Raw genomic sequence first — 23,710 nt, 5'->3', positions numbered from 1 at the left:
GGAGACAGCTGTGCAGGCAAGCATCAAGCAGGCTATCGACTGCGCAACCTCTTCCAGTGGTCCAGTCCGGAGTAGTTCCCATAGTTCCGAGGCCGAGGGAGACGTGCGGCTGAGCTGGAACAACGGGAGCAGCTGGACCCAGCGCCCTGCATCCTCACCGAGCCAAAGAGGGAAATCGGTTTGGGCTGGGAGAAGAAGGCAAGGAGACGAAACCTGGATCGTTACGTTCCAGAAACGAAGGGCTGTCTTCCACAGCTGTGATAATTACCAATTTTCTGTATTTATGAAAACGTCATAAATATTGAAGTGTGGTGCTATTATCTCTATAGATACTGATTCAGCATGAATATGGAAATTTGTTAATTATCACTAAAGCTGATCATTAAATTCTGTAAGTTAAAAAAAACCCTGGCACACAACCATGTCATTGACTCATTATGTTGCTTCCGCTTCTCCATTTCCAGCCCCCCCCCCACTTCCCACACACACAAGAAAACAGAGGGCTCCTGGTGCCAAGCAGCACTGGAGCAGCAGAGGAGGCCCAGGTGTCAAAGCAAGCTTTTAATGCGCACGGCAGAGGCAGGTGGAGATGCAGGGCCAAGCCAGGCCCGGTTCCACCCAGGTAGCTCATCCGGGTCGAGGTCCCTGCCCTGGCACACGGCTGGCCACAGCTCCTTGTCTACAGCACGGCCATTGGCCATTCTGACTAAATCGCCAGCCAATGGTAGAACAAGAGTCACACCCAGGACTCTTGGAGAGCATCCCTATGTGCCTAGGGAGGCACACAGCAACTGCACAGCTCAGGGCTGCTGGTGTACATCCATCCTGCAGCACCTGGCCTCATTCAGTTGACATCGGGAGGAGATGCAGCACTATGCAGCCAGCCCGGGGATTAAACAGGAAAGGAGAAACGTGGACATTACATTGGGAAAGGCCAATTGCAGCCCTGCAAATAAAAATGTCAAAACAAAACAAAACCCAACAGCAGCAACACCAAAATGAGAGGAAGAACAAAATGGCAGACCTGGCTGTAGATACAGCCTGAGAATTGCACAACTGCAGCTACCGGAATTAGAACTCTGTGCAGAAACAGCACAAAGACCTGAATTACAAACTGAAGTCCTTATTTGACAAACTGGATGAAATCAAAATAGCAAGATTCTTGGCCAGATGTTTAGCCTTCCTAGAAAAAAGATGTGTGCAGGATACAGCTGCCAGGCACAGAAAATACCTGGCTATGCTTCCAAAGCAATTTTAAACCCAGCCAATCACCCACGCAAACACATCTGACGATACAAATCACAAAGAATTTCGGGCAGTCAAGGCACCCTTGGATGATACCAGCAAAAGAAGTATTCAGCTTGAACAGATGGCACCCACGCTGAAAGATAAGAGCTACCCCAGCATCAACCTGGCAGGTCACTGGCCCACTACCTGGAGCACACCTCAAACCTTTCTATGGGACAGCACAGCATTGTGCCCTGCTCTGAGATGCACATTTGCCACCCAGAAGGTCACATGATGCAACTAGACCCTTAGCCTGCAACAGGAGTCTTCCAGCAGGGTTCATTTTTCTTGCCAAACGTGCCACTTCGAAGAAAACAGGCCTTTCAGAATTCTGCTTCCTATCTGCAAGTGTACCTGTGAGTCCTCTGCTCCCAGTGCCATCCCAGTCTTCACTGTGGGGATGAAGACTCACACCATTCTCTCAGTTTTGTTCTTATTCCATCCCCCCTGGAGCCAGGTAATTCATCAGAGGAGAGATCACGCTTGGAGTACTGTGTTCAGTTCTGGTCGCCACATCTCAAAGAGGATATCGAAGGGATAGAAAGCGCAAGTGCAGATTTGAAGGGCAACGAGGATGATTGAAGGATTGGAGCACCTTCCTTATGAGGAGAGGCTGCAGCGTTTGGGACTCTTTAGTTTGGAGAGGAGACGTCTGAGGGGGGATATGATTGAAGTCTATAAAATTATGCATGGGGTAGAAAATGTTGACAGAGAGAAATTTTTCTCTCTTTCTCACAATACTAGAACCAGGGGGCATTCATTGAAAATGCTGGGGGGAAGAATTAGGACTAATAAAAGGAAACACTTCTTCACGCAACGTGGGATTGGTGTTTGGAATATGCTGCCACAGGAGGTGGTGATGGCCACTAACCTGGATAGCTTTAAAAAAGGCTTGGACAGATTTATGGAGGAGAAGTTGATCTATGGCTACTAATCTTGATCCTCCTTGATCTGAGATTGCAAATGCCTGAGCAGACCAGGTGCTCAGGGGGAGCAGCAGCAGCAGAAGGCCATTGCTTTCACATCCTGCATGTGAGCTCCCAAAGGCACCTGGTGGGCCACTGTGAGTAGCAGAGTGCTGGACTAGATGGACTCTGGTCTGATCCAGCAGGCTCTTTCTTATGTTCTTAACTGTACAGTACAACCCCACCCAGTACAACCCCAGAAGTCAATTCCTGTTTCACCGCAGAGCAGCTTTTGAGTTTCCCACAACTCTTTGGCCCACTGGATGTTCAGTAAAGGAGGCCGTGTGAGAACATGGAGGGGAAGGTGGGATTCGGCCTCTTGGACGAAGCAGCCAACATGGAAGCCACCTAACAGATCAAACCAGGAGTCAGTTGAAGGGCACACCTTGACTTCCTTCAGGGGCTTCTGCCACAGGGCCCCCCTCCAACACTCAGCACTGCCCAATGGCTCTGCCATCTCCCCCCCCCCCCCCCCGGGACAGGGCAGTGGGAAGAGTGAAGATGAGCAGAGAAACTCTGCCTTTATACCTGGGTGTTTAATCTCCTGGGAGGGAAAGCTGAACCGTGTCGGCCCGTCTCATCAGATCTGGGATGCTAATAAGGTCAGTGTTTGGATGGGAGACAGAGGAGGAAGGCAACGGCCAACTGCCTCTGCTTCTCCTGTGCCTTGGAGGAACCTGGCTGGGGTCACCCTAGACCAGTTGTGATTTGATTACATCTTACACATGCACGTCTCCTGTGCTGTTAATATATTGACTGTTTGTGTTTTACACACTACATCACCTTTCCACCCAAAGGAGATGAAGCCGTGTGCTATGTATCAAATCATATCGGATAAACAATATAAACAAGTCATTCCCATTACAAAACAATACAATACAGCAGCTGCTACAATCAGTTTAGAATGATGCAATCCATAGCTGCAATACAACGCCGGAAACAGCGAATTGGAACTATCAGTCAGGGATGGCGATAACCATTGGAAGCCAGCTGGAACAAACAGGACTTTGCCAAAAGCCGATCGAGGAAGAGTCTGACCTTTCAAAGCTGGGATGCAGTCGCCGACCCTCCTGTTTGCCCCATGTGTGAACCAGTGATGACGAAAGAGTGCAGGATCTAGGATCAAGGATCCCTTCAGTACTCGGTCCCAAGCCATGCACTGCTCTAGGTCTCAAATCCAGCCACTGGAATGGGGACTGGTCCAATAGTCTTGCTGGACAGATTGAGGGTTCTGAAGTGTCTTCAAGGGCAGCCTTATGTGCAAAAGGTTTAAATAATCTGACTTAGAGGAAACCAGAAAATGAGTCACCAGGGCTCAAGGAGTGCATTGCAGCTGGCCAGCAAGCCACCCTGTTCAAGGTGCTACTTACTACAGAAACCTGCGCCTCCAGCTGTAGCCCTGCATCTAGGAGCACCCGAAGTCTGGAAGCCCTTCCTTCCAGGGATAATGGCCTCGCCTAAAGGCAACAAAGGTATCCCACTAGCCCACCCAGCACTACTCCCAACCAGCCATACCTCAGTCTTGTCTGGATGGGGCTTCCACCTGTTAGCCCTCATGCAGCCACCCATCCCTGCATCCAGGTGCCAGTTCCAAGCATCCACTGCCGCTCACCTGAAGCAAAGAGAGAGGGAGGGGGAGTTTCATTGCCAAGCTCTCAACGGCCTCTCCCAGCCGGGAACCCTGCAGCACACTGCGGCTCGGACAGTGGCTCAGTGACCGGCAGCCCTTCCCCAATCCTGCCAGGCGAGCAGCTTCCGTGGCCTCAACTCCACCAGCCGACTGGCCACTACTCTCAAAAGCCATTGCAGGCTCCACAGAACTAAGAACGAAGCCACATCCCTGCCAGCCCCCTGTGGCTCCTCTTTAAGAGGGCCCGCGTGTCCCCTCTGGGGTGAGAGAAACTTGGCAACCACTGTGGGTTTCTGTTTTTCCAGCGGGGCATTCCCATTGGCGCTCCTTCTACCCAAAAACCTAAGACCAGCTACACCCAGAACCAGTTTGCCTGTTCACATTTGGCTGACTTTCAACACAAGAAGCTTATGAGGTGCCTTCAGCTCATGGCAGGAAACCCCCCCCCCCCCACTGCCCTCCTGTGTGTGGCTGGGGGTTTGCCTTTGAGTCCATGTGGCCCCCTCTTTCCAAAGACTCTCTCTCCGTTTTCCTCTGGGCCATGTTGAAGATATCTGAGACATGCCAACAGTTAAAGGGCTCCCTGTTGGATGCCACTTTGCCCCTGGGCACAGACAGTGGATGTCATTGAGAGAAGTGTAGGAGGCCATGTGTGAATGGCTGGAAAGGCACTTGTGAATTTTGGAAGCCCTCTGAAGCGAAGACCCTGCTGTCCACCTCTCCTGTACACCAAGAGCCCCCACCCCCGCTCACCGCCACTGAGCGGGGACCCAAGAGCACAGAGAAGAAACAAGGGAAGCAGATTACAAAATTCAGTCACATTTGAAAATTTTCTGCTACAATAATTCACTTTATGTAGAATTAATGTGGCTGATTGAACGTTTGTGCTGCAATTTACTTAGAATTAACATTTTATGGTGAACAGATTTCACCACGGCCTTCACGCTGGGAACTCAGAGCCACAGGTCAAGAATGGAGATGAAACGGATAAGCACAAAATATTATCGCTGAAATATTAATGAGATTTTAATTTACTGCTTTAAAAATACATCTTTCATCAATGTCTGTGTGTCAAGTCATTATTTCAATTTTCCCCCTCAAATCAGATTAAAACTATAACGAACTTTCCTGGCCCTTGAAAAATGCCAAGGCAGCAATGTTTGTTTTGCTACCACATCCGTGGGGCCAGGAGCCCTGCGAAGCCCACCGTCACCCAGTGACACTGTCAGCCTCGTGGCCATGTTCAGCCCAGCTCTCCCGGGCACATAATTCTTTGCAAGGCGGAGAAGTGGGCAGCAGGCCTGACTTCAAAATCGTGCCGGGTGCATCTCTAAACTCTTCCGCACAGTGAATTCCAGGCCGGCTGCGACAGGAGGGCTCCTTGCAGTTGGAGCGTCCGTTAGCAACAGTGGGAAGAGTCACTTCATCCCCATCTCATTTTCTCTCCAAGGTTTGCTTGTGCAATTGAATTCCAACAAGAATGCCTTCCGCTGCATAAGCACCCACCCTTTCCCCTCCTCTGCTTTTCCACCCCTGCATTCCTGCTGGATCTCTCCATCAGGAATCTGCAGCTCCAGAGACACATCCAGCACTGAACGCAGAAGCCAAAACAGCACGATATCTGGGGGGGAGAGCATTTGCAGAGGTGAATCAGCACACAAAAGAAGGGAAGAGTTTGGGTTTGCACCCCACCTTTCTCTCCTGTCAGGAGACTCATGGGGGCTCCTCTCCCCACAACAGACACCTTGTGAGGTAGGCATCCCTTCCCCTGCATCTCTCAAACCCCCATGTTCCTCTCTGCCGTGGGGTTTAGAGATCTATGAGTCCATTTCAGCCACAGGCATCTCTGAAGGACTGGAAGGAGGCCCTTGAAGCTGAATCCTTCACGTGAAAAATGGTTCTGCACTTCTTCACTGCTGCTTAAAAAGTAGTAACATTCCCTGATTTTCTCCTACAGAATACAAAACCAGGGGGCATGAAGGGGGGGGGGAGGTGCAGGCTGAAAGTTCTGGGCAAAAATCACCTGAGAACCTGTTTTGGAAAACTACCCTGGCACAGAGATGACAGACAGACCCCTAATCTACTCAAAGCCACAAGACAGCCTGCACCTCCCCCCACCCCCCGCCTTCATGCCCCCTGGTTTTGTATTCTGTAGGAGAAAATCAGGGAATGCTACTACTTTTCAAGCAGCAGTGAAGAATTAAAACACAAGGGAATAGGAAGGCACACCAAAGACAGACCGAGACAGAGAGAGAGGTTAAGCTCAAAGGCACAGAGAGCAAAATGGACCAGATTATACAAAATTAAAAAGCAAATGCAAGCAGACAATTTGTGCCAAGTGATTGCAAGCAATTACAGTCCAGTTTCTCTGCTGGGGAAATGAGCAGTGGGGGAGGGGGAGGATTTCAGTTTAAAAGGAGACTTGATAGGTTCTTGATCTGCTTCTCTGTCTATTCTGTCTTTTATTCACACGATCTCAATTGCAAACCCTCGCACAAACAGATGTGGCGGGTCTAACCTTGCCAATCCCACCTCTGGGGCTGTGAGGGTGGAATTCAACATCCAGTTGGCTTTTCGTGCACTCCAGAAAAACCGAATTGCTTGTGAAGAATACAGAACGTAAAGAAAGCACAACACAAGGCGTGTGATTCTCACAGCAGAGAGCATCAGTGCGACTGTAATTGTCGGAGGAACGGCTGCTGCTTTGATCTGCGGAATCCTCCTTCTCTTTCCAATGGCCAAGAGCGTCACCCACCCCCATCGCCCGGTCAAAGGCCGAGCCTGGCTGGGGGCCCTCATTCTCCTGCCTCCGTCTCACTGTCCCCATCCCAAAGGCATTGCTGGAGGGTGCCCAGGACACTGCTGGAGTTGGCACGACGGAGCCCTTTGTTTGGGGGTGCAAACGTGGGAGCAGCAAATATTTCCCACATTTCCATTCTGCCTTGTCCAAAACAAAGAACCAGGCGGGCCCTCTGTCACACACCCCTTACACCCTCCTGCACACCCCTGTTGCTGGAATTCTCAGGCAAAGACACACCCCAAGATCTTCACTGAAAAATGCTTCCTAGTGAGGTTGATGTCCCACACATGAAGAATGACTCAGAAATAATAAATATGGCAGCTGCTAGCATGGCTCACTGGTGTTGCAGCCAGCTGGGAAGTGTATTTTTTTTAATTTCATAAAATATGTACACCTTGCCTTTCCTCATGATTCAAGAACCTGGGTGTGACTGCTGTCGTCCTCAGCTGCTCCTCTGGAACCAAACCTAGGTCCAGTCCAGTCTCCTGCCACTTACGGGCGAGGGGGGGCGGAGGGCATTGGCTGGCCAGGTATCTGGAAGCAGTAGCCAGAGATTCTACACAGCCCCTGGCCTGATGGGGACAGGGGCTGCAGGAAGGCATTAGGATGGGCAGGGCCCTCATTGCATGTTATACAGCCCTTATCCCCTCTCTGTGTGTGGGTGTGTGTGTGTGCGCGTGTGTGCGCGCTCCAGGCAAGGCGTCTGGCCTGACAAGAACTTGAGTAATGAGTGATCAAACATAACGGATCTATGGTGTGTTTCTTCAACTGGAAGTAAGACAGTTGATGGTGCCATCATTTTAACTACCTTCTAATTAGCAGTTGTTTATATGGTAATTAGAGACATTGAGGGGACTTGTTACTAAGGAGCTTAATCACCCAAACCACATTGGCCTGCCAGAGGTCTCACCTTTTGGACTCAAAAGATAATGTTCTGCAAAAACAAACACACAAAACCAAATAAACAAATAAATAAAACTAAAGTATTTATAAATATCTCTATGTGATCTCTATATATCTGTGTGGCTCTACATTTGCTGCTCAAAACCTATCTTGCTTAATGTATGAAAGCAAAGGAATACATCCCTGTCTTGGCCCTGTCTTGGCTAGGAATTTCCTTTTCAATGAGTGGAAACAATAGGCAGGACCGCCTTCCCAGTATAATATGACTCTTCTCTCCACCGATCTAATAAGAACTAGTTGGCAGAAAACATGTGGACTATGTAATATGTAATGAGGAGCATTCAGCCTCCTGTCACTTATGAGAGGCAGGGCAATACAATCATAGAATCATAGAGTTGGAAGAGACCACCAGGGCCATCAAGTCCAACCCCCTGCAATGCAGGAGCACACAATCAAAGCACTCCTGACATATCCAGCCTTTCTTAAAAAAACCCCAAAGAAGGAGACTCCACCACACTCTGAGTTGTGCATCCCACTGTCAGGAAGTTCCTCCTAGCAGAGGTGTATCTATGTTAACTGGAGCCTGGGGACAAAACCTGAATTTGGCGCCCGCCCCCCCCCCATGGGCGGCCACCCTTCCCCACCACGACCAAACAATGATTTTTGCACCACCTCACAGATCACCCCCCACGCCCAGCAAAACATACATGGTTCTCTCCCCACCAACTCTCTTTCCTAATTTTGTCCTTACATCAACCCTGTGAGGTAGGCTGGCCTGAGAAACAGCTGAGATAGGCCTGAGAAACAGCTCCAAGCCAGTTCAAGAGGAAATTAACTTTTAAGCATGTAAATCTCTCACAAATCACCCCCCATCAGAAGATTTACCAAACAAATGTCAGCATCATCACCAGTTCTGTTGCTGCGGGGATCCCAGCTCAGCTTCGGCGCCAGTCTGCCGGGAGAAGGCTTGTGAGTAATGGCACGTGACTTAAGGGAGCATAAGGCACACTGGGTCAGAGGGAGGGGGGCGGAGCTCCCCAGTCCTGCTCCTGGGAGCACAGTGGGATTTCTCCCCCATCCTCTGGACACTCCAGGCCACCCTACAGAGTGGGCAGGGCTTTCTAAGGCCTGCTGGATCAGCCTGTGTGGAGGGACGTTTTGGCGCCCCCCACGTGACCACAATGGATGCGCCCGGGGACAAGGGATACCCCTTGTCCCTAGGCAAATATGCCAGTGTTAGATGGAATCTCTTTTCCTTCCCCTTGAAGCCATGACTCCTGGTCCTGGTCTCCGGAGCAGCAGAAAACAAGCTTGCTCCCTCACCAACATGACATCCCTTCAAATATCTAAACATGGCTATCATGTCCCCCCTTGACCTTTGCTTCTCCAGACTAAACATCCCCAGCCCCCTAAGTCTCTCCTCACAGGGCATGGATTCCAGACCTTTCACCATTTGGGTTGCCCTCTGGCCCCGTTCCAGCTTGTCAATATCCTTCTTGAATTGTGGTGCCCAGAACTGGACACAATATTCCAGGTGAGGTCTAACCAATGCAGAATAGAGGTAGAGTAGAGTAGAGTTTGGATTTATATCCCCCTTTCTCTCCTGCAGGAGACTCAAAGGGGCTGACAATCTCCTTGCCCTTCCCCCCTCACAACAAACACCCTGTGAGGTGGGTGGGGCTGAGAGAGCTCAGAAGAACTGTGACTAGCCCAAGGTACAATTACATCCCTCAATATTGACACGATACTATTGATACAGCCCAGAATCACATTGGCTTTCTTGGCTGACTCATGTTCAGCTTGTGGTCTATTAAGACTCCCAGATCCCTTTCATATGTAGTGTTGTCAAGCCAGGTGTCATCCATCCTATATCTGTACATTTCATTTTTCTGCTTAAGTGTGGTATTTTTCATTTATCTCTGTTGAAATTCATTTTGTTTGTTTTGGCCCAACTCTCTAATCTGTCCAGGTCATTTTGAATTCTGACTCTGTCCTCACTACCCTTCCTATTTTGGTGTCATTTGCAAATTTGATTAGCATACCTCTATTTCATCACCCAAGTCGTTGATAAAAATATTGAATAGCCCTGGGCCCAGGACAGAACCCTGTGGCACCCCACTAGTCACTTCTCTCCAGGATGAAGATGAGCCATTGATGAGCGTACCCTTTGAGTTCGGATAGTCAACCAATTACAAATCCATCTAACAGCAGCATTGTCACTAGCTTACTTGTAAGCCTGGCCACTGCTGGGGCAGACCCGCCGCACCACACATTTCACTAGCTTACTTGTAAGAATATTATGGGGCACCTTGTCAAAAGAGATAAGATTAGTCTGGCATGACTTATTTTTTGGAAACCCATGCTGACTTTTTGTGATCACAGTATTCCCTTCTAAGTGCTGGCAGAATGTCTGTCTAATGATGCTGACTCTGAAGACACCCCTCGCCCCGTCAGATGCTCATCCCCTCCATATAAATATCCCTGAGGATGGGAAGAGTGGGCTAGGGCATGGGTGACCAACCTATGGCGCTCCAGATGTTCATGGACTACAATTCCCATCAGCCCCAGTCAGCACAGCCAATTGGCAGGGGCTGATGGTAATTGTAGTCCATGAACATCTAGAGTGCCATAGGTTGGCCACTCCTGGGCCAGGACAATCATCTGTTCTGTGGATCATGAGGTTAGTTCACAAAACCATGGAGGTCAAAGAGGGTCTTGACTGTACGGTTGGCCCACTGCTCCATTGGCCTTTCCCAGCCTCAGAGCCACTGTCCTAGGAGGTCAGCAGGCCTAGTAACCTCTCTCACCACTACTTGCTGCTTCCTTCTCCCCCATCCTAATTAGGGATGCAACCTCTGGAAGAGCAAAGTTGCCTTCCAATGGTCCCCCCCCTCCATGAGTTATGTTCAATTTGTACAAATGGAAAAAATTAGATTTCTGATTTCAATGCCATTTCTCCAATGAGGGGGGTGGGGTGGGGGCCCTGGCTTTGACTGTATGGACTATTGATCCCATGGCTGTTTTCCTTCAGAATTATTTGCAGACTAATAATGTGAACCCAGAGAGGTCATTTACATTTCTGCCTTCAACAAAACACAGGGCAGCTTCTCCAGACATGCACTTGGGCTGCAGGTGGACAGCTCTGGAAGAAGAGAGTCCAGCTCTCTGGATTGGGGGCAGAGATGTGGCAATTAGCCTGCCTTATCCTGCTCTGCTCCTGGAAAGTGCTATTCCTCCCACAGAAACAGGAGCAGCATCCTGGCCACTGCTGGGGCAGACCCGCCGCACCACACAAAACCTCAGGTGCCTCAGCAGATTTGCCTCCTCCTCCTCCTCCTCTTCCTCCTCTGGCAGGGGGCTCGGAGAAGGGCAGTCCCTGCCAGGGGCACATGGATGTCCAACGAGACCTTCCCAGCACTCTCACCAAACTGTAGCTCCCAGGATTCTCTGAAGGAACTCCTGAGGGTGAAGCAGCTGTGAAAGGGGGACAAGGTTTAGGTGTTCACAATCTTTTTGTCCTGCTTTTAGCCTCCTGGGTTCTCAAAGCAACTGACACACAGTTAAAATCCAAGTGTTGTGAAAAAACAAGCAAATGAAAGTCAGCCACAAAGAAGCCACGTGGCTGGAAATGCCCAGCTGCCAAAGACCTGTCCTGTCAGCCGCGCCAATCACACCTGAGACCCATGGCTCAGAGCCACCCCCTACCCCAGAACGTACACCATATCTAGAGAGATGGACTGGTCTGGAAAGAGACCGCAATGGCTGGGTGGGCACCACCCCTCAAAAGGCCCCTGCACTTCCGGGACAAGGACTCAGCGCTTGTGGGAGGGGGTGTCCCTGCGAGGGGGGGGCGAGTTCTTGCTTTTTGAAAAGTTTTTAGTGCTGTTGTGTTATGTATGGCCAGGTCTAAGCCTCAAAGCACCACTGCAGGAACAAGCGGCTGGAATGCCCAGTTAAGGACCAGCAAGCTGCCCACCCCCACCCCCACCCCCCACCCCCAGCTTCCCTCTCAGCAGAGGAGTTGCCTCCCAGTGTGGCAGCAGGTGCCGTCATCATGGCAGCAAGTGTACTTAAACTTTGTGTCTGATCAAGTGATTGTATTGGATCTGAAACCAGGGAGTCGATTCCTGCAGGTCCCTGAGTGGCAATTTGTGGTAATGTCTACATCAATACCGAGAGAGCGGTTGGCTAGCCAGTTTGCATAAAGCCAGTGTCTGCAGGATGGGGAGGGGAGGGGGGCTTCCCAGGGGTCCCAGGGATCATGGGGCTGGGGCTGTGGGGGGGGGGGGAGAGAAAGAGAACAACCAAAGGCAGGGGAGGAAACGAACTGGAAGGAATCTTCAAGCAAGACAGCATCATTTTCTTTCACCTCCTCCTGCTGAACTCTTCTCTCATGGTCCAAGGAAACCACCCAGCCCAACTGGCCAAGGAAGCCGTCATGCCTCTGGACCGGAGTGGAAGAATACTCCAAGGAGAAGTCTGGGCTGAGAACCCAGGCAGAGAGCCACAGTTTAGTGGCCCTTTGCGAGAATTAGGGGTGAACTCTGCAGTGTGCAATCTTAGTGCACACTCATTCGGCACAGGCCTTGTCGCTGGCAGGTCATCTTGAGTTCTTATCTGTCTCCAGGAATTTATAGCAACCGGCTGGACAAGATGGCCCTTGGGGTCTCTTCCAACTCTATGATTCTACGGAAGACCTCTCATGTCCTCCTACCTCTGACTCCCTTGCTGCCTGACCAACACCTATAGGACTCCCATCCCTCCAAGGAAAACTTGACTCTCTGCTGGCAGCTTAATCAAAACTCCATAACAAGAGAAAAGAAGACTGAACCGCAGGATTGGACAAGCCAGTCAGCCGGGCTTGACCACTGGAGAGCAAAGGGGCCATCTGCTCTATCTCCACCAGTCCCCCACCAACCACACGTCCTGGTGGGCTCCACGGCCGGAGGAGTGCGGCTCATGCGTCTCCCTGTGTTGCTCAGAGCAGAGCAACGTTTCCTTCCTTGTGCTGAAACGGCCAGGGGAAGGGGACCAGGGGGCTGTGCGGAGGGGCCGGAAAAGACCTCTGTTTTCAACTATAGATGCTGAAGGCAGAACTCAGAGGATGCCTTTTGGGTCGTGTGAGGGAGCCACGGGCAAGGAGCTCCAGGGGAGGCAGGAGGCGTGGGGAGGTGGGTGGGGCCCGCGAGGCAGCCGCCTTCTATTATTCGGGACCCTGGTGATGCGCACAGAGGCAGTGGGAAGATTAAATTAAGTATTATATCTGCTGACCCGATTGCCATGGTTACCGGACAGCGGAAAATATTAATCAAGTCTACCCTTTTTGGCTCAACATACCGCCGGGGGTGGGGGGTGGGATTGTAAATCCAAGCATCCCTGCATAGCTAGGTGCCGCTCTGCTGCGCAAACGCAGAATGCTGCTCAAGAAGTCACCTGATATTGTCAAGATAAACGATTTTAAAAGATGGTTATTTTTTCTGCGCAGGGCTGCTATTGCCACAGAATGTGCCGGGTGGAGAGCGTGACGGCGGCAGCATCAGCAGCAACTACCGGCCGCCTGTGCTCGTGCCACTTTTTAAATAGAAATATGTTAACAAAAGTGAACCATGAGATTTGGCTGATTACAAAGCCAGACGCATCATCAAAGTGTTTTCCTCATAGAAGATCCAACTGCAGAGGCATGTTGGGTCACACATCCCCGGGCGCATGCCAGCTGGTCACATGGGGGGCGGTGAATTCCCTCCCCCCCCCACATCCCTCCCCTTGGCCCCACTTCACCAGGCTGTTCCTTCAGCCAGCAGAGCCTCCACCGGCCGAAGGAGCAGCCTGGCGAGGTGGGGCCGAGGAGTGCCTGGCTGGCGGCAGCTCAAAGCTTCAAAGATACCTCACCAAATATTTTTAAAGGGGAGGAAATGACACGTTGCCAAACTCAGCAGGCAAAGCTGCGTGGATTCATGTGCTTAAATCAGTGTAACGATGCTCAGCAGTGATGCCAGCAGAGGAAACGACCCTGGGAGAAAACTGCCAATGGCAGGCGGCATCTCAAGCGGCACAAAATGGTGGGCGCAACAAAAAGAAAGTGAGATCTTTACAGTGGGCAGCAGGCAGGGGGGACAAACTATTTTCCCACACTGTGCAGAAGGAGAAAGCCAGAACAGTTCTTTTTAAAACATTTGCAAGACAATTTAAATATTCTGTGCAGAAAAAAGCCATTGTGAACATGTCAGCATGGGAGGGGCCAAACATGTGATTTGTTTGATGGGAGACCTAGGATGGCTGCAGCATATTGGCTGTTAGGCGCTGCTGCAGCATCACAGGCATCTACTCCCCGCCACCCGCCAAGCCAGAAGAGAAACTTCTTCCTGATTGGCTCCCTCACATTTGACTTCACAGGCCAGTGTCCAATGGACTGCTGGCTCACAGACATAGCCAGACTCAGCTGTTCTACCACTATTGATAGTAGAGTTGCCAGGCTTAGCTTGGAGACCAGAGGGAGACTGTGGTAGACTTGGCGGTGCCACTTGGCTGACAGCATGACCTCCCTTCCACAGATGTGTCATCATCCCTCTCTGGTATGGTCAAAACTGTGTTGTAAAACCATAGAGGTTTGGGTGATTTCTAGAGAACTGGAATAACTTTTTTTTTTGGCAGGGGCGACACCAGTCCCCACTAGGAAACTCTGATAAGTCTACAGTTTTACCATGGAGTTCAGTTAATTCCTAGGGGGACATGCCATTTTTCTAGAAATGGTGTCACCATTGACACTGACCATTTTTTAAATATTGTGTTTCTCCCTCTGCTAGTCAGAGAAGTGGTGGGAAGTATCTGCTTGGGGGAGGAGATCTTCCACCCACACCAGGGGCTGGCAGCCTACGGCCACCAGTTGTCCATTCCTTTTGCCAGACGAGGCCCCACTTAGCTGCCTTCTCAAGGGACCACAGCCTGACACTCGTTGGCTGCCCCCCAACCCTGGCATCAATGTCCCCAAACCAGCCAGCCTGCTTCCTCTTTGCCCTGCCCAGTCTCTTGTGCTGCGGTAGCTCCAGTCTCTCTCTCTCTCTCTCTCTCTCTCTCTCTCTCTGTGTGTGTGTGTGTGTGTGTGTGTGTGTGTGTGTGTGTACCCGGATACCCACCTGGATGCCAGCCCTTTCCAGACTCCACCCACCTCACTCCTAGAGACAAGCAGCCTCTCTTCCTGGCTCTTCCTCCAACCCTCCACTCCCAGCCCACGAAAGGCGACTGGTGTCCAGAAGGCTGAGCTCCACGGTCCCTCCAGCACACAACCCTTCCCGTTCCTGGCTGGAAAATGATGACCCCGGAATGGCCCAGTGTGGACAGACGGATGGACAGCTTAGGGGAGCTGTGTCATATAAATTGTCAGCAATGACCATAAGCACTCAGAGAAACAATTTAATTCCTCACTCGTGCCACCGTTGGCTGATATATTCTTTCAAGGTCATTACCCAAGGCTAGGAGGGTCGCATGATAAACGGTGACAGGCCCAATGAGGGACGTGCACCAGAGCGGGCCACACATTAATTAGACAGAAGCGCCAGAGAGAAGAAGGGGCTGCTGAGCCCCCTCCCCTTCCCCACAGGCAGAGCCAGGGCCTGACCTCCTGGCTCCCCACCCCTGCCTTGAAAACAACCAGGTGCACAACACAGAGTGTGCCTCATCCCCGCCCCCTGCAGGCGCTTCTCCTTGGCCCCCTCAGTGCAGCTCCGACAGCAGAGTTCTCCATGTGCTTCATGACACACCTCAGGAGGAGCAAAAGGCCTATCAAGGCCCCTATTCCTGAGGCCCAAAGCAGACCAGGGATGGCACTGAGCACTTTGCAGAGGAGCCAATGGGCAGGCCGGAGAGGCTTTCCTCAAAAAATCAGCACACGGGCTGTCTTGCCACTCCAAGGCTAGAAGCACAGCTAAAGTATGCAAGGGCGTGAGCCCCAAAACTCCAGCTTTCTGGTGACTTCTGAGGGGTCCCTGCGGTGGCCCAGCCGCAGATGCGACCAGAGTGACAACTCATCTTCAGAAAATGGCTGCACTGGATCCCTGGAATGGATCCCTGCAGAGACCCCTCCCCTGGCTCCACCCTCAACTATCTAGGAATCCCCCCAACCCTTGAACTAGGTTCCTAGGACTGGTCCATGTAGCTACATTGGTCAGTTGGTGGGTGCAGCATTAAAAAGGGTGACTTGCACACCTGAACTGTTGGCAGAGTGCTAGGTACACAGAGAAGTGGCAGACCCACTGACTACAGGTAAAGGTAAATGTTTATTAGGGAACTACATTGCAAATAGGGCAGCTGAGGCAGGGAGATCGGGTTCAGCTACCTTGCCAGCTAGGGAAGGAGGGAGGAGACGACTTCTGAGAAGAAGGAGAAAAGCAGACCGCAGAGTCTCACTCTAAGGTGACCCAGGAAGGAGGACGGAGGGGTCTCTAACCTTACAGCCCTCCCTGGCTGACCAATTGCCCACCCCCTGCTGGATATTCTTCTCGGTTCCTTTGCACACCAGACATTGGAGCTGGAGCTTTCTGGCACCTCAGGTGGAAACCAGAGAGAGCAGAGGCAGCCCAGACTCCTGCCAAATATGGGCTAATCTGGTGATGAAAACCTGCATCACGTGAGTCACAGGTGTGAGCCAACACGCTGGACCACAGGCAGCATCTCCTGCGGGAAGAGCAGAGCGCTGCAAAGGGGGAGGGTCCCACTATGGTCCCCGCCTGCAGAGGTGTAGCGGGGCCAGAGGGTGCCTGGTGCACACTCTGGCTTTTTCACCCACCCCACGCTTGCGGCGGCGCCCCCCACTCCCCCACCCCCACTCCCACTTACTTTAGGAAACTGAGCAGGTTGGCGAACAGGCCTTCCTGTTCTGGTGGGAACTACATTTCCCAGGGTCTCCTGGGAAATGTAGTTCCCACCAGAACAGGAAGGCCTGTTCTGCAGCCTGTTCAGTTTTCTAAAGTGTGGGGGGCACCGCGGGGGGGGGGAGGGGCTGGATGATTTTGCGCCCCCCCCACGTGACCCAAATTCGTGCGCCCAGTGCGTCGCACCCCCCTGTCCCCTGGGAGCTTCGCCGCTGTCCCCCAGGATACAAAAGTGGGCCATCTCTTGTCGAGTCAGTGGGTTGGGGACTCCCGCAGGTGTCCAGGAAGCCACTTGCAAAGATCCCCCCCTCCTGGAGCGGGGAGACGTTCACTGAGGAGGTAGAGCTGGTCTTGTGCTGTGTTCTACTGGAGAAGGACAGGGCTACTTCTAAGCAAAGCCGCAGCTGGCCAGTAGGCAAGGTTACCCCCAGGCCGATGCTCCAAGGGGCGCGACAGAGGGGCGCCTCCTTACTGCTGCCAGGGCCACTCTCCAACCAGGTGTGAGCAAGGTGAGGCTTCACCACAACCTAAAAAAAACTGACAAGAAGAGGGGAAGGCGGAGCAGGGCCTGACTGAGGATTGTTTGCAATGGTTCTACTAATTACGCAGGAAAGCTCTGTGCTTGGCTCGACCCACCCCGGGCTGCCTCTGCGCAATCCAAACAGGGCCTGCCCCTCCACGGTGCCGCTGCAGGCAGCCAAGGAAGGCAATATTTGCTGTTTGTCTGCGTGGGTGAATTCAAAATGGCCGCGCTCTCTCTTCCTCTCGCTCTCCTCCACGTTTTCTCAGGTTACTCTTGATGATGCTGATTTTACAGCATAAAAAGAAAGCCCCAGAGCATTCGCCCTCCTCCTCCTCCTCCTCCTCCTCCACAGCCTCTGGCCTCACTCTGCTGTTTATCACCTAAGGCAAACTCCCCCCCCCCCCCCCCCGCGCTCTTTGAATTTCAAAAACCACAAGGCACAGTGTGAGCAACACCGTGGGTCAAGTTATCAAAAGCAGGAGCTCTCTCTGGTTTCCTTGGATAACACCGGCAATAAAAGGAGGCAGCGGCTCCGGCTGCATCTCTGCCCTCTCTTGATGCTGGGGGAGGCCTCTGGGCCCACCCGTGGCCTGCCGGCATGGAGCCCAGCCACGTGGGCAGGCCACGGGGCAGCCCAGCCTTGGACAGGTTGCCCGGACGGAGCAAGGGCAGGCAAGGGCCGTGAGAGTGTTGTTTTTGTTGTCGTCGTCATCATTAACATCATCATTATTAAATTGATTTAATACCCCATGCTCTCCTGCCAAAGCGGCTCACAATAAATTTACATAAAATGTCATATAAAATAGTAATATAAAAATACACGGAACATCCCTCAGCAGCCAGGCAGGCCCAGGATGTGGAGGCTGGTCCACGGGAGGACTCGGCTCCAGGTGGCAGCTGACCAACCAAGCAGTCTTCAGGCAGAAATACCTGCCCTTGGATACGGAGCACAGTCGCGCCCAGGCAACAGCGGGGGTGCCTGTTTCACCCGCAAAGCGGAAGCCTCCCCCAGCCCCTTCACCGGGCCATGATGCGCTTCTGTTGAAATCACAGTGACACGCACGCACACCCAAGAGAGTGGCCTCTGCGACGCCTGGACAGCGGCATATTGGGTTGGGGTCCATGCAGCTTAAAAAAGGGGCAGCCGCATGAAGATGGCTGTTTTGGGGAAAGCACAACAGTGCAGGCCTACCAGGTACCACGCACACAACAGGCAGCGCTGGAGGTCGCCAGGCACCCCGGCTGCTCCAGGAGGACAGGAGTCCGTGGACCTCGGTGGGCCTGATTCCCGTGGGCAAGGAAGGGGCCCTACTGGAGCCGCATAGGGGTAGGTGGGGGCCCTTTGCATCCCCTCTCCTTCCACTTCGCAAGTCAAGCCTCCTGACCAGTTTTTGGAAGAGAGTGGTGTGGCCATCACCCACAACTCAGTCCCTGCCCGTTGAGCCGTCCTGCCGTGTCTTGGCCCAGTCTACTGGCCTGCAGGAAGATGCCCAGGCAACATGCCACACAGCCCACACAACAGAAGCACGCACGGTAGGTGGAGCTGGGCCCCTGGCTTCTTGACACATCCCACCACCTGTCTCTAAGGAATACCTATGCATGACAGGTGAAGCTAAGCGGAAGCAGGCACCAGCAATGGCGTGGCAGTGGGACGACTTCGGTGCCCTGAGATATTGGATTCAGGATTAAGCTTCAGCAGTGTCAGGTGGAAGATGCCCCGTTTTGAACCACACCTGTCCTCAAAAGTAACATCCCAAAGACTGGAACCCTCCCCGCCCCTTCTCCACCCCCACGGGAGAAAGTGGCACCAGCGGAAGACATATAAGCAGGCAATGGGCCTCCATCACCGCCCTGCGCACCCATCCTCCTGCCTGAACATTTGTAGGCATGCCCGTGTCTGAGGGGGCGCACGGGACGGAGAGAGGGGGCGCGCACGGGGGCTGCTGCCCGGGGGGGGGGGGTTGCCTGCGCGGCGGCGGCGGCGGCGGCGGCGGCGCAGCAAAGTGAAGGGCTGGCAGCAGGTAAAGGCGGCCCGCTGGCCCGCTCGCTCGCCGGACCCCGTTTGTTTGGCAGCCGGAAGAAAGGCTAAGAAAGGAAAAATGGACTCACTCACATGGCCTCTCTCTGCTGCCCCCCTGGCCCGCCAGCCCGCCCGGCCAGGCTCGCGCGGCCTCCCGGGGCTGCTCCTGGCTCGGGGCTGTTCAGAAGCAGAGCCTGAGCGGAGGCCGGGGCTGGCGGGGTCCCCGCGCGGCCGACCGGCCCGCCGGCTGGCGCTGCTGCTGCTGCTGCTGTTGCCGCTGCCGCTGCCGCCGCCGCCGCCGTGCTCCACACACACTCATGAGTGGTTGTAACGCGCTGCCAGTTCGGCTCCGGCGGCTTCTCCCGCTCGCGCCCCCCCCGCCCCCCCGCCCGTTCTCATGTTCAGTGGTTATTTTAGCTTAATGCGATGATGACATCACGCCGGCTCTCGCCTTCATTAGGCGGCGGCGGCGGCGGCGGCACCCCTGGGCCACGGGACGCGGAGGCGGGCGGCGGGGGGGGGAGAGGGAGGGGTCCAGGTGGGCGCCTGGGAGAGCGGGGCGACGCCGGGGCCTCCTCCTCGTCCGGCAAGCGGGCGGCGCTCCTGACCTCCAGGCTCTCTCTCCGGCCGGCCGGCTGGCTGGGCCGGCACCTGCCGCGGCTCCTGTCCCGAGCTGGAGGGCTGGAGCTGTCAGGCCTGGGTGCCCGCAGGCCGGGCCAGGGCAACGCTGCGGTGGGGTCGGCCTGAGGGTGAAGGCTGGCCAGGCGGGGGGGGGGGGCTGGGGGGGCTGGGGGGGGGCGGGTGGTGTTGGACCCTCGCTCAGGCAGGTGGCGGGGAGCTGAGGGCAGGCAGGCAGGCAGGCAGGCAGAGGGAGAGGCCCGCGGAAGAGCGGCTGTAGCTGGAGGCGCCCCCAGTCCCTCCTGGGCCAAGAGACCTCCGTCACCTGGCACGATTGGGGGGAGCCGCCGCAGGGCCAGCCTGGGAAAGACGGGGCGGGGGGGGGGGCTGGGTTGCCACACTTGGAAACCCCGTGCCCCGTGCAGGCGTACACAAGCACACGATGCCCACATGTCTTCCGGAGGGGCCACTCTTGTTTCACTCAACGATTTCCCTTCCAACGGGAGCCGGAATAAAGAGAGGCCAGCAGCTCCACACGGGGCGCCCCGTCCTGTCCCCCCTGCTTTGGCCAGGGGAGCCCTCGGCTTCTTCGCCGCCTGCCTGCCTGCCTGCTAACGGGAGCGGCTCCGGGCCCGCTCCGTTTCTCGCGGCCACTGGCGGGTTGCGCAATCGAATCCTTCCCCGAAGCGCCCCCCTCCCTAATAGAGCCTTTCTGGTGGGACGCCGGCTGGCCGTCTCTCTGCTGCCTGCGCCGGGCAGCGCCCTTGGGGGTGGGCTGGGGGGCCTCTGGCTCGGGACCACCAGAGCCACGCGGGAGGAGGGCAAAGGAGCCGGTCGGCCGGCCGGCCAGCCAGAAGGCGCCCCTGTCAGGTGGAGGCCTGTCTGTCGGCGCGCGGCCCCCCAAGGAGCTCCGCAGTCTGGACTTGAACTGTGGCCTCTCACCTCCGGGTCCGCTCTTGTGCCTGGGCTGCCGCTCGCTCTCGTGCTCCCCCCCCCGACACACACACTCCTCCGCTGCCCCCACCCGCTTCCCTTCCAGCTCCTCTGTCAAGCGAGCCGTGGTGCTGTGCTCAGGCGGGCTGTGAATAAATGCAAGTGACCCCCACCCAGCCCCCAGCCCCCAGCCCCACTTCTCTGAGCCTCCTTCTGCCACTGCTGGAGAGAGAGAGAGACAGACACAGAGAGGCGGACTGGGGCCTGGCTTCCTTCTTCCTCCCAGGTAATTCCAGGGTCTGTTTTCAAGGGGGCGCGATGGGCAAAAGGCCCCTGGGCCCAACGGAGCATGGATCGGGCGGGCGGGCAGGGAGAGCCGGAGGGACTGGGCGCCCGGCGGGGCGGGGGAGGCCCCTTCCGCTCGCTGCGGCCAGGCACAGGACGGGCACGGCTGCGTCGCCTTGCCTGGACCTGCTTTTTGGGGAGGGCTGGCGCGGAGTCGGGAGTCGCCTCTTCCATGTCTTTGGATTCGGCCACGGGGCCAGGGCGCAGTGTCGTCTGTCAGGTGGCGCGGGGGGGGGGGCAGGGCAGGGCAGGGCGCTTCCCCCCTTCCCTTCCCTTCCCTTCCCTCTGGCTCCTCTCCCCCCTTTCCCTGCTCCTTCCAAATCCTCTCCCCTCCTTCATTATGCACATTAAGGCCCGCACCAATCAGCTCTTTGCATGCTCAATGCGTGAGGTCAGTTATGGAGATGCAGGAAATTACCGCGGATTGGCGAGGACCTTTCTGGCAATTTGCGAGCCCAAAGCAGGGGGCTCAGCACCGCCGATTTGCGCCGGGCCGCCGCCGCCGCCGCCTCCGCCTGCTCCTCGGGCGCTCCCCCACAACAAAGCCCCCCGAGGCACCGGCCCAGGAGGCAAAACAGCCCCAATATTCGTGTTCCGGCCATCAAGAGCAGCGGCCATGGGGGCTTTCCCCAGTTCTGTACAGGAAGAAGCCCCCCCCCCCCCCAGACCCTGCTGCGGCTGATGCCACGTGAACCTCACCCCGGACCCAGGCAGAGGGGGCGACGGGGCGGGGGCGGACAGTGGTTTCCCCGCGTGCCCGCAGCCGACAGCCCGGTCCTGCTCAGACGGCACCTCAGAGCCCCACATCATTTGGTGCGAATGCCGGGAGGGAGGAGACGGCCGGGGGACAAGCAAAGTTGGGTCAAGGGGGGGTGGGGGAAGGGAATAGAGATGGACTGCAGAACAAGTGGTTTTTATCTGGAGAGTCCTGGCAGTCTCGCAAGCGCCCCCCCCCCCCCCCCCCAACACAACCTGCAAAGGGCCCCCTTGCTGCCCCACCACTTTGTGGTCCGGTCACAGACAGGGGCTGGGAAGAGAACTTCTCTCTCACACACACATCCCCGCTCGCAGAAAGCAGCTCCAAGAGACGCCCCCCTCATCTTTCCCTAAAGCAGCCCTTCTCGCTGGAGGGAGGGGGGGAGCTGACCCTCCTGCCGCCCTCATGGCCGAGGAAGGGGGCTGTTCCAAGGGGAAGGGGGTGGAGGAGGCCGAAGCCCCCCTTTGTGGGAGCCCCTTCCGGAGCCCCTGAAGCCGCTGTCAGGGGCTCTCCAAACCAGCAGCTCGTCGTGCGCTCCCGCCGGTGCACGGCTGAAAACGGCTCCCCCCTGACAAGGCGGAGGCGCCGCTGCTGCTGCCGGTGCCGGTGCGCGAGAGGACGCCGAGCAGCTCCCCCGCGCCCCCCCCCCCCGGCGGAGACAAAGGCTGCCCGCCCCCTGGTCCCGGGGCCCGCGGCCGGCCGGCCGGCTGTTCGAAAGAGCAGCAGCAGCAGCAGCAGCAGCAGCAGCGCCCGACCCGGCGCGTCCCTGGGAAATGGCACTTTTATGAATCCTAATCAATCAAAGGCCTTATTAACTCCATGTGATGCCAGATTAAAATCTTTAATTATAAATCGTGCTAAAAGGGAAAACAAAATGTACTTCTGGCACCCTGAAAATCCCGGATATTAACATTGTTGTTATTACCTCTTCTTGCCGTATTAACCCCCCCCCCCGTCCCCGCCCTGCCACGGGCCCACCTTCCTCTCCTCGCAGAGAACAAGGCCTCCTCCTCCTCCTCGTTGCCTCTCTCTCCCCTCCTTCCTCCCAGTGCCTATTAAAACGTGTCCTTTTCTCCCGCGCGCACCGGGCTCTTTGCAGGGGGGGAGCATTCAGGAAACCCCATTAGAGCCGCACAGCGAGAGAGGCAAGAGGGAGTGCCGGTTTATTAAGGGCGGCCAGCTGAAGTTGGGGGGCTGGGGGCTGGGGGGTGATGCAATCAAATGTGAAGCATTTCTCCTAATGAAAGAGGCATGCGAGGCAGTGCAGGGCGAGGTGATTGGCAGGGCTGCAGATTGGGAGCCACGGGAAAGGCCTCTCCTCCCAGGCGCGGCGGGGCGGGGGGAGGAGGAGGGGGGGCCTTTTTCATCAGGCAGACATTTGGGAAATGACCACAGCAAATTTAATCACAGTTGGAGGGGGGTGGCGGGAGGTGTAGCGCGAGAGCCGCATGTTTTATTTATTTGTTCAAAGTCATGGTCATCCCATTGTGTGCCCCTCTTCCATTCAGTCATTTCACCCCCCACCTCCCACCCCTTTTCTATTGTTAATGCAAGAAGGAGAAACTATAACTACTCTTTAAAAAAATGCAACCCACCAAAGGCCAGAGCCTTGGCCAGAGAGAGTGAAATGGGGGCTTTTCGTATTCAAATCGTAAAAGCAAAATGCATTGCACATTGTCATGTTAAAAATGGTGTTTTCTGTGCAGTGCTCAAAAGGCATCTGCTGGACAGGCTGCGCACCTTCCTTGCCTCTCTTTTCCTTGCAAGACATTTAAAAAAGACATTTAAGAAGATCTTGGCACTCAAGGTCTGGTTTCTGATGGCTGAGGCATTCTCCTGCCTCATCGCAGCCAAGGGGAGAAAACAGCCCCCAGGCAGACCCCCGCCTGCCCTTCCTTTCCATTTCTAGCTTCTGCTTGTTCCTACACACACACATATGCGCGCGCACGCGCACACACACACACACACACACACACACAGAACCCCTCTTTTGCTGTTCCCCTGTAAAATCCAAAGCACCCTATACTTGAAAAAAAAAAGGAAATTGCTCTAGCTAGGTTGA

The 23,710-nt window shown here is 54.8% G+C and overlaps 1 protein-coding gene across 1 annotated transcript in view; it reads right to left on the bottom strand.

Annotated features, from left to right (window-relative positions):
• Window positions 1-19,135, bottom strand: part of ZFHX3 (zinc finger homeobox 3) — a 208,796-nt gene extending 189,661 nt beyond the window's left edge. The window contains exons 1-2 of the mRNA XM_048515775.1: window positions 19,089-19,135; window positions 3,768-3,864 (exon numbers count right to left, since the gene is read on the bottom strand). The gene's annotated coding sequence lies outside the window, so the exon portion shown is untranslated. The remainder of the gene's footprint in view (window positions 1-3,767; window positions 3,865-19,088) is intronic.
• Window positions 19,136-23,710: the final 4,575 nt, after the last annotated feature.

This window comes from Sphaerodactylus townsendi, linkage group LG14 (genome assembly GCF_021028975.2).
Source record: "Sphaerodactylus townsendi isolate TG3544 linkage group LG14, MPM_Stown_v2.3, whole genome shotgun sequence".
Taxonomy (NCBI): domain Eukaryota; kingdom Metazoa; phylum Chordata; class Lepidosauria; order Squamata; family Sphaerodactylidae; genus Sphaerodactylus; species Sphaerodactylus townsendi.
This window is presented reverse-complemented; position numbering and strand designations above follow the sequence as displayed.